At 49.0% G+C, this 12582-nt stretch overlaps 1 protein-coding gene across 2 annotated transcripts in view; it reads left to right on the forward strand.

Annotated features, from left to right (window-relative positions):
* Window positions 1-6047: 6047 nt before the first annotated feature.
* The window catches only part of MBNL1 (muscleblind like splicing regulator 1), a 104074-nt gene continuing 97539 nt past the window's right edge, over window positions 6048-12582 (forward strand). The window contains exon 1 of one of the 2 annotated variants that reach the window (XM_074878343.1): window positions 6048-6265. The gene's annotated coding sequence lies outside the window, so the exon portion shown is untranslated. The remainder of the gene's footprint in view (window positions 6266-12582) is intronic. The other variant, XM_074878356.1, reaches the window with a different exon arrangement.

The following is a 12582-nucleotide window of genomic DNA, read 5'->3' on the forward strand; positions in this document are numbered from 1 at the left end:
AGAGCTTTCACTGAAGTTGGGAGGTTTATAGATGAGGTTTGTGACAGCAGTGGCTGGTGTGGCTTTGTGAGACCCCAGGAACAAAGTGGGGTACTGTCAGGCTGTAGGTGCCTGCGTGGGTTTGCTGCACAAAGTGGCTTTTCCCTGTCAGCATTTCTAATGATTTTTCCATGGGGTTTACAAAGATTTTTTTTTTTTTTTCCTGTGTCAGTGGGGCTTCTGCACTGAGCTACCTGTGACTCTTAGGAACTGGCTGTGTCCCTGCTGACTTTAGCACACAATATCGCTGGAGAATTATTTCATTTTGGCTCTTGTTACTTCTTGGCTACGCTGTTCTCTTTCAGGTCCCATTCTGTTGAATATTGGATGCCCTAATCGGGAAATACCGTATATGCGAGTGATAGGCAAGTGTATGTGCCAGTTCCATCCTTCATAACACATGAATGCTGTGAAGTACATAAATGGTATTTCTTACATTTCTGCTTCTTGTTCAAACTCTTAAGAGTGTGAACCTTAATGAGAGTTACTTGCCTCAAAAAAGCTGAAATTCTCTGTAAAAAAAAATTACTGATTTTAAACATGGAGCCTTTCAGCATTATGGAGGATATTTGGGTTCAGAACAGCAGTTTGCTTTATGAATTTTTCATCTGTTCTGCAGCCAGTATACTTTGTGTAATTATGAAATTGTGTTATTGACTCAATGAAGTAGAGTTGTTTACAACCCGTGACCAATTGTACACCCTGTTTTTTCCAGCAGTTACCCTGACAGCTGTTGAACTGGACGTTTGTTTGAGTCTTTGCTTTGGCAGTGGGTGATGACGCTGGGATGGGCTCGCCGGGGGCTGGAGAGCAGCATGGAGCTGCCCGGCACCTGCTGCCCAGCGCTGGGAGGCTCAGCAGAGCCAGAGGTTTTTCTTTCAGGCTTTGACCCAAGACCCGCTGGTCTCCCAGCCTCTCCGTATTCAAAATATAAATCTTCAGGTCATGTTTGCCCACCTTTCCAGCACCCGGATTCTCTTTATGAAGTGGCATCCCAAATAATTAAAAATACAATAATGATCTATAACAACAAAAAAATGCCAGAAACACAGCCACACCCCCACCCCCAAAACCATGCCACGTGTTCAGCCCTGTAATGGCAGGGTCAGTTTATGGCCGTCGGCGGTGCCCTCTCACCCCAAAAGGATTGTTGGGGGGGGGAAGGGGCTGAAGCTCACCTGGGGAGCGATACCCCCCCCCCCCCATCCCTCCCCCAGTCCCACACAGCCCTCAGCACCGCCTGCTCCTCTCGTGAGGCTTCCAAGTAGCTGCCAGGCCACGCAAGGGGCTCTTCAGATCTTTGTCACATGAATTACTAACTGCACGTCTTGACACATTTACATTTTCAAGCGAAAAGCCCAAGCCAGGTCAAACCCCCAGCGTCCCAGGCATGGTGACAGCGGTGGCCTTGCTGCTGCTGGGTGCAGTCATCTGCCCTTGGGACGGCACACGTGGCCCTGCACAGCCCCAGACACATTCTCAGCCCTCTTGGAAGATCCTGCCTCCACGGGGTTAGCAATTGCTAATGACATTTGCAGAGAAAGAAAGTATTTTGCTCAGCTCTTCTGCTTTTACGTCCTGCTTTGCTCTCTTGGCATCGCGCTCCCGTGTTTGCGATACAGGCATCTCCACAGCAACAAGTCACAGGCAGGGCTATGACTTCAGCCAGGGAACATGCAGAAGGCGTCGATGAGCTGTCGAGCAGCAAAGATGTTGTTCCAGCACGGATGTAAGAAGCAGACAGTGACACTGTGGCTGCTCTCTGGCTATCGTCCCTCCGCTGAGCTCCCGACGGAGGTAATTTAGGCTTAAGAGAGAGAAAGCCTTTCTGAAGGAACTCGTTATTTTAATATCTGCCACATAAGGCCTAAGAAAGGCTTCAGGCTTTGGACAACTCTTCCTTTTTTATTATTATTATTCCTAAAAATCTAGACAGAAAGAGTTGTCATCTGACCTACCAGCACAAATCTCCCTAAGCAGTCTGGTGTTGATGACACTTGAGCTCGATGCAAAAGAAACACAGCAAAGCAAATGACAGTCTGAACAAAAACGTGCCAACAAGTTCATCTTTAATCAGTAATTAATGAACAGTTTTGCTCATTTATCAGAGCGTGGAGACTTCCCCAGCCGCATATCTGACTCTGCAGGGAAAGCGTACTGGCCCTGCTCTAAATATCTTATAAGCCCATGTATTAATATCACATTAAAGTGAATTACCTGGAGAGCCAGGAAGGGGTGATGTTTGCTAATGTGCTGTGCCCAGCAGTGCAAGAACTGTACAACAAATAAGAAAATCTCTCTGTCATTTTAGCCGTGGTTCTTCAGAGCAGAACAGGCCCCCTCTCCGGGGACGCCTCCACACTGACTGAGACCTTGAGGGTATGTTGGACTTCTGCACAGGTGGCTGACACCCATGGAAAATATTATCTGTTGTATCTCTGTGGCTGAAATTTCTGGGTACCTTTTACCCTCATCAGAGGTTTAACTCTGACCAGGCTGCTGAACCTCTGAAGAGCCCAGAGAAGTGACCAATGTGCCCATGCTTTGTCTGGGAAAAGCCTTCTGGATAGGAAAAGCGGAGCTCCCTCATGCATGGTGTCCATGTCCTTGCAAAAATGCACCAAATTCTACAACAGGAATAGGTATGTCTTAGCAGTCTGTTCCAAAATCTTACTAAAATCAAATCAGCTTATTTACGTTCTGCAATTCATGTGTATTTTTGTTATTTATTAGCAATTGAAATCAAGACTTGAGATCTGTGTCTTTGCAAAGTCCTGGATCTGGCTTTATGGTTGAATTTGAGAAAGATTGCTGGTTACCAAATGCAGAGAAGTACTTTTTGCTGGAGAAGGTAATTCCATTTTTACTGCTCTATTTACTGTGTTAATTACATCAGTTGATTAATGATGCAAACCCCGGAAGGGAAAGATTTTACTCTTGGAATTGACAAAAATAATTTACCCTGTACCTCACGGGACATGCAGCAACACAGAATATGCTCTTATGCTACATGGTCCTGGTAGATTTTGGGGTAACTGTGCCACTTTTGTAGAGAGAAGAATACCAAGATTTTAAGTGGGATAGATCTTTGATTAAAAGCCTTACATTGCTGAAAAAATGCATAAAATCATTCAGGTACACCAGGCTGTTTTCAACTCTCTCGGTTGCTTACCTGTGTATAGTGGCTTGGGAACAGTTACGGAGCAATAATATTTATGGGACTTTTATCTCGTGGGAAGCACTTTGCTGAATATACGTCCTGAGATGGCACACGCCACCTTCTCATGCTGGCCTCAAACAGCCCCTGGTCCTGCATCGCATGCCGCTCGGAAGCGTGGAGTAAGAAACCTTGCCCTGCAATAACACGGTGCAGAACGCTGCCGGGTGACGAGCAGCACCCTGAGGGGTAGGGGAGGCTGGGGTGCTCCAAGTCGCATCTTCCTGCGGTTAGAGGAGCACAGTGGGGCAGAATACAGAAGCTGTTTATCTCCCCAGGCTCCCACGTGCAGGGCAGACGGCGTTTTCCTCCCCCCGCCTCCTCAGCAGCGCCTTCTCTTGCCCTGCCTCCTTCTGCTCCAGCAGTTGTGTTCAGCAGTTTGCATCTTTTACACCAGTAATTTTCAGAAATAAAATATAACCTACAGAGTGTGAATTTCCTTAATCTTTTTCACTGTGAAATCTAAGAACACATGTGAAGTTTGTGGGCTTGGACTTCATCCCCCCAGACAAGCGGTAGCTATATAAATACATCATTTAAAAATTCACAGTTTAGTGGACATCTGTGGTATGAATTCCCTTAAATAGTTCATGCATTTTAATGTACTATATATTTAAGTGTTAATTGCTCTTGAAGATTAAATGTGTTGCCCACTGCAGCTGCTGTGGATCAAGGACTTGCATGTGGATGATTTGGGTAGCAGTATCTGATCTTGCTCAATCCTCAGCTTAAACAACCCGATTTTAACAGCGTCCATGAAAGGGGTTTTGCCAACCTAGTTAAACCACTTCTGAACAGCACGAAAGCCCGTTTTTCTGGGTGGGTGTCCCTGCCCCACACTGACCGGCTGGAAAGAGAGTCTGGCAGTGGCTTGAGGGGATGCCACCCCTGTGAGAAACACAACAGAACCACAGCCACCCTGCAAAATACCTCCCTGTGAATAGTTAAAAAACGTTTCCCAGGGTTGTCCAGGTGAAGGTGTGTTTTGTTAATAGCTGTTGTTTGGGCTTTTAATATTGACAAAGCCTGGTTTGTAAATCCTCTCCTAATTTCCAGGTATAAAGGGGAAACGTGGTGTTATAAAAGGTGCATCAAGCTTGGAGCATCCTGCTTCCTGAAAAACAGCTTTTGGTGCTTCATCCTGCAGGAATTAGTAGTTAAGCCCCTCTGCCTGCAAAAGACACATAAGCACAGTACAGTAAATATATCGTGCTAAGCACTCTACCTATTTCTGTTACTTCCCAGCAACAGAACCCTGAGAGCTGCCATCTGCAGTGCTCGATTCTTTGAAAGAGTCAAGCCAGCACAAGAGCTTAAAATCCTTCAGACAAGGGCAATGCTGGGGGCTGCTGCCGAGGGATGTGAGTGCTCCCTGCCTCTCCCTTCGGCAAGGAGCTTTCACGGGGCAGAGCTCTGGCAGAGGTTACAAAGGGAGCCTGGTGCGACGTTTCCTTTCGCAGCGTGCAGGTCTGTGCCGCTGCTACTGGGAGAGTCGTTGCCCAGCACCAGTCCTGCCCGTCCTCACCAGCTTTTGCCTTCCCGCCCCACCTCAGGCTGCAGTGATGCTGGTATAACGCCCAGACCTGGAGAAAATCTGTTTCGTTAAAGGGCAGCAATCGCAGCGACCTCAGCGAGGGAGCTGTGCGGGTGAGGCCACCTTGTCCCCGGTGCTGCAGCTGAGCCATGGGGCTGTGCCAGCGCTGCCAGCACCCCGGCTCTGGGTCAGCTGGGACACTGAGTAACTTGAAAGCTGTTAATTCAGCCTGGAGGATGAGGCGGTGAAGCTTCGTGCCTTGAGACAGGCCTCCTGACGGTGTGGCGGCAGCGGAGGGGGACACTGGTAGAGGAGTGGCAAGAAATCACAAGAAATCCTGCCTGTAATTGCTGCGAGTGCTGCCCGCGGCACCCCTTGGCAGTGATCACTGCTTTCACCTGGAGGTCGCACCTCCAGCGCACCCTGGAAGCACGGGCAGCCGAGGGATGCCTCTCCCCAGAGCCGGGCCGCTTGGCAAGCTCAGCTCTTGTGCATCCATCGTGCCCGGCAAGCGCGCAGCCCTCCCACACCACACGTGGGAAGAGGCTTAAGCGAGCAGAGATGAAGGCAGAGAGCGTTTCCGCTGCTGCGGGGCCCGCGCTGCCGCCCACACCCTGCTTCTGCCACCGGCAGCCGAGGTGCTGCCACGGCCCGTGAGCTGCTCTGTGGTTTTACCAAGGCTGGCAGTGCCTGGGGAAGCTGAGGAGGATAGCAGTTCCCTCCCTGGGTTGAGCAAGGGATGTTTCGAGCAAGCTCTAGCTCTGCAGGCCTTCAGGCGGAAGGGCTGTTGCTCGCCCAGGAAGACCGGAGATGGCGGCGGCCGCAGCAGAAGTAACAAAAATGAGCCTAAATGTCTCTGATCGGTGAGGCCAGCCGTGCTGTGGGCGCTGCCGGCGACAGTGCCGGCCTGGCCGCCGTTATCTGCAGCTCGCAGCAGGAAGGGAGCCCCGGGGGCACCGCCCCAACCATCGCCCCGATTCCAGGGATGGTGGGTGATGGCCTGAACCCGGCTCCCCCACCAGATGCCCACGGGCAGATTAGCGGGTCGCAGCAGCGACGTCTTCAACCGGTGCATTTCAAAACGTGCGTTTGAGAGGCGAGCTTCCCCCTCAGCGAGCCACGCTGCAACTCGAGATGTGGCTGCGATGCAAAAGCACTTCCCCTTGCGTCTCTTTTTTTATTAGCTGAAAGTAAATTTTGCTTCTTTAAGAAAATATATATGCAAACCACAGCCTGTCGCCATGGTTACTGCTGTATGCTACTGCAAATAGCTTAATTTCACATCCTTAGACCTATGGGGTTTGGAAAGCATAATTCTTCTGGCCTTTCACCGTTTCCCCCCTCGCTAGGCCACCATCCCGCTGTTGCAAAAAAAGCATGTTGTAATTCAGCCCCGCGCACTGCTGGAGGAGGCGGTGGCTGCGCTGCCAGAGCACTGCAGCACGCTCCGATGCACCCGCGCAGGAGGCCCCCAGGTAAGAATTACGCTTTTTACCCCACTTTGTGGCCCGTGCTGGCCGTGCAAATTTGCAGCAGAGTAGCGTAGAGTTGTTTGGTGGGTTACGGTAAGTTGTTCAGGAAGCTAAACTGTTTTATTATGTCTGTGTTTCATTGTTCCTACTTTGGCGTATAGGTCTTGCTATCTTGAGATAAGTTAGGGAAGATTTAAATAATACATTAAAGAATTGAGCACTAAATGTAAAGTTTTGTTATGCAAAGTGTAAGTCACAAAACTCAGCAATTCTGAATGCAGCAGTCAGGTTTCAAAGCAGAGCCTCCATGGCGCGCTTGTGGTGTGAAGCTGCTCCGGGACCCTGAGCGAGCCCCGACCCCCTCCCAGGCACACGCGGCACAAACCCAGCATGGGATTCAGCCCCCCTGGCACTAGTGGGTGCTTTTTTCTTTTTTCTTCTGTTTTTACTATCATTTTGTCAGTTAATCTCCCATGGTACTTTCTCCGCTGGAAAAGTTGAGAGAAAGATTTTCTCGTGCTTACGAGAGCCCCATGAGTCGGTTTAGCAGTTTGTGCTGTTGGTGGAGTGGGGACGGGGCCGCCGCCGGCACCGTGGCACCAGCGCCGTAGCTGTGCTGCAATTTGGGTGTGTTCCTCAACGGGGACCAAGTGTGGGGGTCCCCTCTGGCCCTGGGTGAGGCGGGTGGGTGCCTGTCCCCAGAGCATCGCTCCCTGGCCCCACTCCGGCTTCCCTGGGAGCCGTTGGTAAAGCCCACGGGAAATTAAAATGACATTAATCCCCTGAGAGTGAGCCCTCGGCTTCCTGCCGTGAAATACATGGCTGCCGGCGAACGACCCGCCGGTTTTCGGTGATTAAATACGATGTTGGATCTCCTGCAGGGTCCGCCCAGCCTGAGCAGCCACGCTGCTCCCTGCAGAGGTTTGAGTGGATCCCGGCACTGCCGGCTGGGCTCCAGCCCAAAATGGAGGGCAATAAAGATCAAACCTTTACAGATAAATACAATAAAAACAAATCTTTACAGAAAGTGCAAAAAATGTAGCATATGTAATGATTATTTCCAGTGAAATTAGCAGTGTGGATTTTGCTTGGGGACTAGTAAAGATTTTAAGTATTTTATTGCTTTTAAACAAAAATACTATCACTTAATAGTTGCAGGAGGCTTTAAAATAAAAGGGCAATCCAGTGGAAGGACCAAGTCTGAAATGTGTACTTTCTCTTTACTGAAATGCACGTCCAGATAATATAATTAAAACAGAAAGAAAATATCTTTTAGCACCGTAGTGCGACAGCGATGGCCTCCATGTCGCTGCAAGGCGGGAGCGGAAGTCCGTTACACCTCCTGTGCTAGGAGAGGTGTAATGATCGCTTGCTTTGTCGGCGAGACTGACTTTTCATGTCAGACCTTCCTGGGGAACTTCAGTTTCATGAGTGCTGAACAAATAAGAGCCTAAGGAAGCGAATAGCTTCTCCAGGGTTGTACGTGTGTTGCGCCTGTGTTTGCAGTAACTGTGTATCTGCCTTCAGTAAGACATACCTCAAGCTGGAGGGGTTTGCGCTGTGGTTTTTACTCGCCTGTTCAGCAGGCCGGGGTACGGCAGCGCCCGACACCCCCTGACGGGGGGAGATGGGCAGTGGGTCGGGAACAGACTGCTGAGGAGACCACGGCTCGCTAAGCTACTTCCCTTTACGTGCTGAGTTACTAAGGGGAGAAGCTTTGCTTTCGGGCACACAGCTGAACAAAGCGTTTCATGCCTGTGCCAGCCCCGGGGTACTGCGGGCACTGGTGCGGTGCCAGCGGGGAACATGCTGGGCGTTGGCCCCAGCTGCCCTCACCCAGCACCAGCTACACAGCTGGCTGGAGTCTGGGGACGTTTTCAGCTCATTCTGAATCCAGTTAGGTTCTTAGCTGACTTTTTTTGGTTGTTCTTCTTCAGCAAAAGAAGAACCACCTCACTCAAGCAGGAGTTGGGGTCTGAAGTAGAGTGCTGGTGCAAGCCAAGCTGGAGGCTCTGGTGCTCGGGGCTGTGTGGGCATCAGTTTGCACCCCCCCGCCGCATGCACCTGCCCCTCGATAGGCACCAGGACTCTATAGGGCCCCTGCGGCCACATGGGGAGGCAGCAGGCAGCCAGGGTGGCTGCTTTGATGGAGTTAACGATTGAAAGACGGTTGCCGAGTTGGTTCGTGCATCACAGGTTACCTTCTCCTGCCCATACCGAATGGCTTAAGAAACCCATCTCTGAGGGAGGGCTAGAAATGATTTATAAGGCTTCCATGATACAGGCTTCTTAATCCTGCAGACTTCAGTCATCTTGAAGAGTACTCATCACATTTGTAATGACAAAGAGAAAATTTAAATATATTTTCACCTATGTCCCTAATGCCATGCCTGTTACAGCATGACCTATCGCTCAGAGTTTTCCTTTCAAACTTTTCCCTCCAGATCATTTTGAAGTAGGAACTGAGGTGGAAAGCGCTTTTATTCTGCCTGAGGTGTAGCTGTGAAGAGGATGCCAGCAGCCACCCTGACATCAGGCACTCAGGACATGTCGGTGTGCCACTGCTGTGCTTGCGGGGCTCCTGCCAGCTGGGGCTGGGCCATTGCTGGCCCTGCAGCCTTCCTCGCTGGGTTTCGGAGGGAAGGGCAGGCAACCCTTGCACAATTTTCAGAGGTCAGGCTCTTGCTTCACTTAAGCCAGGGCTCAGCCAAGAGAGTTCCTCTTTTTTGCTCCAATTGTAATAACACACAGTGACTCTAAAACATAAAATGTCTCTCCAGATACTTTCTCTGTACACAACTTGTTTCTCTTTTCCCTCATCTCCTAATTTAAGTCTTTTTGTTTGAATGGCATATGAAGCTAAGTGTACAATGACATATTTCTTTATCTTGCTCTGCTGGAAGGTAATTAGTCCATTGCCTTGTTTGGTCTCCCAGATGGTGATTGTTCTCATTATCAGATGATAATCTGGGAGACCCTGGATCTGAGATTTCCTTATCATTTCCTCTTTACTGTGCCCTGCCTGGACATCTTATTACTGCAGAGCTTGTGCTTGGCATCCGTGCTCTGGGGTTTATCCCCTGTAACCTCCATAAACCTACGTGAAATAGAACACATTCCCTTTTAGGATGTAGTGAGACATGACATCGCAGGTGAACAGGGCACAAACGCAGCAATAAGGCAAACTGGAACTGTACCTGGTCAAAGAAGGGAAGAGTTTGAGCAGGGCTCCTGGCAGGAGCCGGCACCAGAAGAAAAGCCTGGCGGGGATGGCAGGGGAGGCTGGCAGGGCTGGCAGAAGAGGCAGGGGAGGCTGCAGGGCTGGCAGAAGAGGCAGGGCTGGCAGGGGAGGCTGGCAGGGCTGCCAGAGGAGGCAGGGGAGGCTGGCAGGGCTGGCAGAAGAGGCAGGGCTGGTAGGGGAGGCAGGAGAGGCTGGCAGGGCTGCTGCCAGCACAGGCAGCAAGCACCAAGCCCAGCAGGCAGGTCACTGTGTGCTGTCATGTGAAAATGGACTTGCCGGGAAAACGAAACTAAATAAACCTAATTACCAGTGCCACCAAATAACGGCTGTGGAGCAAGGCCTCTAAACCAGGGGTGGGGGGCTGGGGAGGGAGCCGCCACTCTAGCGGTGCAGCCGCGGGCATCTCGGCACTCGCGTACCCGCTCTGCGGCCGCTGCCGAGGCAGGACGAGGAGGCACAGTTCAGATACCAGGTTTTTTTTAAAGCTAGCTCTGTGTGTAAAAAAGATCATCTGTGCAGACACTGGCCTACTGAAGCTATTTAGGAGAAATCTGGGCAGTGAGGAGTTTGTACAGAAAACATTGTGACCGGAACAACTGCCTTGAAAATGCCCAGCGTCCTGATGTAGAGAGGAAACGGCCTCACGTATTTCTTTGTGATAGAACAGAAACAGGAAGAGCAACAAATGATCCATTACAATGCTCGTTCCCAGAGACTATCAAGGCGTGTGCAACCAATGCTGAAGTTATCTGAGCAGTGCATCTGTACCGCTGCTGCTTTATATAATGACAGGCAAAGCCATGTAAGTCAGGCAAATAAAAATACGATGGGATACCAATCGTCATGAATTTTATACTGATCTGAATTAAGCTTCTTGGAAACAGAAGTGTAAATTCATGGCATATTTTCCTGAAAGAAAAATGGATGTTTCTTTATGTTCTTTCAGTCTCTAGTTTCTATAAAAAAGCCAAAAAAGATAAGCAGAAAATATCAGAAAGCTTCCTTGGGCACTTGGCACTCGGGTGCTCCCTGAGGCTGCTCAGTCTGGGCAGCTCCCGAGGGGGGATGCTCAAGGCCTCCCACCTCTCCCTGTGGGTTCAGAAGTGCTGCAGGGTCTGTTGCAGGGTGTGATTAGACACAGAAATAAAAGTTAATTATATTCATGCCAGGCTATATAATAGAACAAAACGCCTTAAGAAGGAAACAGCTGGAGTTCAGATCTCTTGAGCAAGTAATATTATTTGTCTCCCAAAGTAAAGTGAGGAATTATTCATTAAAGCTGAAAAGCAGTTATCACCTCATTTCACAAAACATAACTCTGCTTAGTTCAGCCCCAAGTACAGATTAAGGAAAAAGGCAAATTTAAAGGCAAGTTTCTTCTAGTCTCCAAGCCTAATAAATTTCAAAGCAAACAGCGAAGTGGCTTGGCTTATTCTGTTACAGACTGAAGGATGTGGCAGATGTAATGCTGAGCGATCGTTTGAAATTTCAGAAGTCAACAGAAGCTCAGTATCTATAAATGAATAAAAGTAGCATTCAACTGCAGTGGAGATGCCATTTTAGCACTGATTTTTTTTTCATTTGTAAAGTAAAAATAAACGTATTCCGGAACAACTAGGTGTGGGTAACAAGTGATGCTCAGAGTTATAAACACAATTACAAGATCTGGGGGGAAAAGAGAGGCACGAGAGGGAGAAGATGGAAGGAGAAAGTTCTAGCAGGCCTATAACCCGCAGTGTGTTTGGTAGAAAAAATAAAGTTGGAACAAGGTGTCTGTGTTGGTAGAGATGTTTAACACAAGCAAGTTACACTCCTGATACTGGAGATAATCACTCATTTATTCGATGGCTCTCAATTTTCCCAACCAAAGCGAGGAGGAAGCTCAATGGAGGCGGAGCTGCGAGTGTTTGACATGTTCATTTTATAACGCTCTCCAACCTGAGGAGCGATTAAAGCCTCTGTGGTGGCTCCCTGTGCTATCCGTCATTCCTGTGGAGAGGCGGGAGCGCGGCGCTGGCGGCCGGCAGCTGTGGCTAGCTGTGCCAGTCATCCGGCAACCTGGTGCCGAGATACCTGCGAGCTGGGGGCCGGGCATCAGCCTGGGCTTCGGCGCCTGCAGGAGCTGCTGGGGCAGAGCCTGCGCCGAGGGGGGAAAAAGGGATTTCCTTGTCTTGAGTAACTGGCCTGCCGTTACACTTGGTAACGGGGACCAGGGCGGAACAGAAACTGTTGGTGCCCTCGCCATAAGGTGACAGTTCTTTGAATTGTTCCCTATGGAAGAAAACAGAAAATAAAACTAAAAGTTTAAGGGAAAAGAGAATAATTGATTTTTTTTTTAAAACGTATGTGTATATGCATTGAAATATACATTGAAATATACTCAGCCTTATCGATAAACTGTTGCTTCATATGACATAATACTTGGAAAAAATACTGAGCAAAATGTCTCCTGGAATCGGTGCAAATATTTGTAGGGTTTGGGTGTGAGCTTGGCTAAGACACAACTGCTGCTTTGATACTGAAAGATGAAGCCAGAGAACCCTGCCACTGATTTTTTTAAATTGTAAAATATAGAGAACTGAAGAACATAGTTTTCAAACGCACAGGACTCTTTCACAGCAAATGGCAGAAAAAAAAAGAAAAAAGAATTAACAATGTAAGAGGTATATTGTGAGCCTCAGGGATGGTACAGACTGCACACTATAAAAAAGAAGTATAGATCAAAAAGAGTAAACCTCGGCAGGGTCAGAGGAAGAAAGAGCTAGAAGAGGGACCACAAAAGGTCACTTAATCCATTCCTTTGCCCCAGGCAGGATGGAGTGTACCTAAATCACTCCTCGAGACGAGTATCTAACCTTGATTTAGTACCCTTGTCAGTCCTTTTTTTTCCTTTAAGTCCAGCCTGAATCTCTCTCCCTGCAGTTTAAGCCCATCTTCTTGTCCTCACCACCATAAATACAGAGACAAGATTGTTCCCTGCTCTTTACAGTGTCCTTAAATCTTGGAAGATCGTTGCTGTGCTTCCTCCAGTCTTGGCATTGGCAGGGGCTTTCCAGTTCTTTCCATCCTTTCGTCCCCC

This window comes from Strix uralensis, chromosome 9 (assembly GCF_047716275.1).
Source record: "Strix uralensis isolate ZFMK-TIS-50842 chromosome 9, bStrUra1, whole genome shotgun sequence".
NCBI lineage: Eukaryota > Metazoa > Chordata > Aves > Strigiformes > Strigidae > Strix > Strix uralensis.